The following is a 3,021-nucleotide window of genomic DNA, read 5'->3' as shown; positions in this document are numbered from 1 at the left end:
CTGTTCTGGGGTGGGGGTGGGAAAGGATGCGCCCGCGTGTTCGCCAGGGAAGGGGTGAGGGCACAGGGCCAGGGAGGCCAAGCCGCGGGAATCTGGGAGGGGAGGCGGCCTGGGCGAGGTGGGGCATGGCGGGGGAAGTGACTCAGGGCCAAAGGCGGACAGGCCTACAGAAGGCAGGGTGGGGGGAACGGGAGGAATGGGCGACCCTTAGCCAAAGGGACTGCGAGGGTGCCTGCGCCCCAGAACGCCGGGACATATCGCGAGGGAGGGCCCTACGGGTTAGGGGTCTGACATCTGGACGGAGTGGGAAAGCAGCATCCTGCCCTTGGGGAGTCGGGAGGAGTCCAGTCCCATCCAGCTGTGCAAACAGGAGGAGGAGGTCCCAAGCCTACCCTTGGGAGAGGGGCGAAAGGGGTGGTCAAGCCGCCACCGCGCCGGCCCCCGCGGTACGGGTTGCGCCATCCTCCTCGGAGCCCGGCACAGAAACTTGTTACAACAAACAGGCGACCGCGGGTGCCCCTAGCAGCCAGCGACGGAGTGGGTGGGCGGGCGAGAGGGAGGGGAAGGCTGGCGGACGCCGCAGCGAACTGGTGGGCAGACCCGGAGTCGCCGCGTAAGCGGGGCCGGCTCAGTGCGGTGCGGCAGGCGCGGCTGTGCGGCAGCGGAAGTCCTTTGTTGCAGCACAGTCCCTGGCAGAGCCAGAGCCTCTCCGCGCAACCCAGCCCGAGCACCGCGCGCCGCCGCCACTGCAGCTCGCAGCCCCTTCTACTGCGCCCGCTTTCCCGCGGTTGATTTGCCTTAAACTCCCTAAAATCTCCGCAGCCCTGGTTCCTGCTGCGAACGGTGAGTATTTGCCAGTTGTGGGGCTATTTACGCAACTTTGGTCCGTGCCGGAGGGTGACGGGCCGCGGGCCTGGCGGAGTGCGGGGCCAGAGCGGCGCCGACCCGTGCGGGGAGCTGGAGCGCTGCGGACGCGCTGTGAAGATTCGGCGACCGGCGACTGCCAGGCCGCCTCTTGATGCCGACGTGCCAGTCCCGGGCGTGGGGCCTCCCTAGGTCTGAGGCGAAGCCCCGCGGCGACTAGTTCCCAAATTAGTTACCTTCTTTTCCCTTTCTTTTTCTGCCTTAATTTTTTTTTGGGGGGGGGAGGGGAGGGGAGGTGCAGACGGGAGGCGGGAGGGCGCGGTTGATTGACGTGCCTAGAGCCCGCTTCTCTTAACTTACAGCTGCGGCTCCGCGGCGGGTGGGAGGGGAAGTGTCCCGGAGCCCGAGGCCGCAGACTTGGGCGCGCTCCGAGGGAGGAGGCGTAGGAGCCGAGCAGATTCTTGCTAGGCTCTTTCCCACCCCCCTCTCTCCTGCACACACGCTTTTTGTTCAGTAAAAAGTGGAAGATCGGGGATTTGGGAATTTTCAGTGGAAAGGATCTTCTGTACCCTGGGAAAGAATTGCTTTCGCTTCTAGTGGTGAGCGCCTAACTAGAAGTTCTCTTAGTGTGTGTGGATTGTGTTGGACGCAGATCGGGAGTTGTTACCGCTGAAATATGTAGGCATGCGTCTGAGCTCAGCCACCTCTTTCGGTCTCCTTTTTACCTAAGCAACGAGTGCATGATCTGAAGGGTTGACATGACTTTTTCTAAATTGGGCGCGTCAGGAAGAGGTTGATGAAGAGGTTTTCTCGGGATGGGGTATTTTGTACGAAAAGTTCCTGCCTCTAGTTTCAGCGTGGTAGGTGCATGCAGATTCTCCATTGGTCTAAGTGCACTTCCTTCCCTACAGTATGTATTAGGTCAGAAACAGTTTTCCCTTGGACATGCGAGCCAAAGGAGTGACAGGAGGTTTTTCACGGAAACTTAGAATCAGCTTTTTTGTTTGATTGGTAGTTTGTTTGTGGGGGGGGTAGTTTGTTTGTTTGTTTTAAATCCTGTCTTGCTCTGTCGTCCTGTGTAGAGTGCAGTGGCATAACCACAGCGCAAACTCCTGGGTTCAAGTGATCCTCTTGCCTTAGCCGCCCGAGTAGCTGGGACTATAGGTACCCGTCACCACCCATCCAGTTTTTCTATTTTTAGTAGAGATGGGGTCTCCCTCTTGCTCAGCCTGGTCTGGAAGTCCTGAGCTCAAGCTATCCTGCAACCTCGGCCTCTCAGAGTGCTAGGATTACCAAGGGTGAGCTTCCGTTTTGGGGGCTGAAGTTGAAGACATTCTGAAACAGATTTGGTGAAGGATGCAGTTCTCAGAACTTAGAAGTAGTTATGGTGGTTTTTAAAATTAGGTTTTATGGAATTTTGTAAATGCAAATGGATATGATCTGGAGAAATGGAGAGAATTGAGATAGAAAAGATGAAGCTTTGCTCAGAACCTCATTAACTGGCTCAGCAGCTAGGGCGCCAGCCACATACACGGAAGCTGGCAGGTTCTAATCCAGCCCAGGCCTGCCAAACAACAATGACAACTTCAATCAAAAAATAGCCAGGCCTTGTGGCAGGCGCCTGTGGTCCCTGCTACTTGGGAGGTTGAGGCAAGAGAATTGTTTAAGCCCAAGAGTTGGAGGTTGCTGTGAACTGAGATGCCACAGCACTCTACCCAGGGCGACAGAGTGAGACTCTGTCTCAAAATAAAAAAACCTCAAAACTTTTGAATCACTAGCTGGATCGCTAAAAAAAAGTCTCAATAATAACTGGATGGCTTTGGGAGCTAGATGTGGGCTTCCTCTTAAACAAAGAAAGCTGAAGCATAGCAGAGGTAAAATGCTTTCCCAAAAGGTTAATAAACACTGTGGTAGAGCCTTCAGTTAATGCCTTATATTCATTTTTTTTTTTTTTGAGACAGAGTCTCATGATGTTGCCCTTGGTAGAGTGCTGTGGCGTCACAGCTCACAGCAACCTCAAACTCTTGCGTTTAAGTGATTCTCTTGCTTCAGCCTCCCAAGTAGCTGGGACTACAGGTGCTCACCAAATGCCTGGCTATGTCTTTTTTTTTTTTTTTTTGAGACAGAGCCTCAAGCTGTCCCCCTGGGTAGAGTGCC

At 55.3% G+C, this 3,021-nt stretch overlaps 1 protein-coding gene across 2 annotated transcripts in view; it reads left to right on the top strand.

Annotated features, from left to right (window-relative positions):
* Nucleotides 1-417: 417 nt before the first annotated feature.
* Nucleotides 418-3,021, top strand: part of ZBTB1 (zinc finger and BTB domain containing 1) — a 19,374-nt gene continuing 16,770 nt past the window's right edge. Inside the window, exon 1 of one of the 2 annotated variants that reach the window (XM_012809872.2) lies at nt 418-843. The gene's annotated coding sequence lies outside the window, so the exon portion shown is untranslated. Of the gene's footprint in view, nt 844-1,404; nt 1,464-3,021 lie in introns of those variants that run through there. The other variant, XM_023517629.1, reaches the window with a different exon arrangement.

Source organism: Otolemur garnettii, unplaced genomic scaffold, assembly GCF_000181295.1.
Source record: "Otolemur garnettii isolate 467f Iridium unplaced genomic scaffold, OtoGar3 scaffold00115, whole genome shotgun sequence".
NCBI classification, from domain to species: domain Eukaryota; kingdom Metazoa; phylum Chordata; class Mammalia; order Primates; family Galagidae; genus Otolemur; species Otolemur garnettii.
The sequence above is the reverse complement of the archived record's forward strand: the minus strand, read 5'-3'. Positions and strand labels throughout refer to the sequence as shown.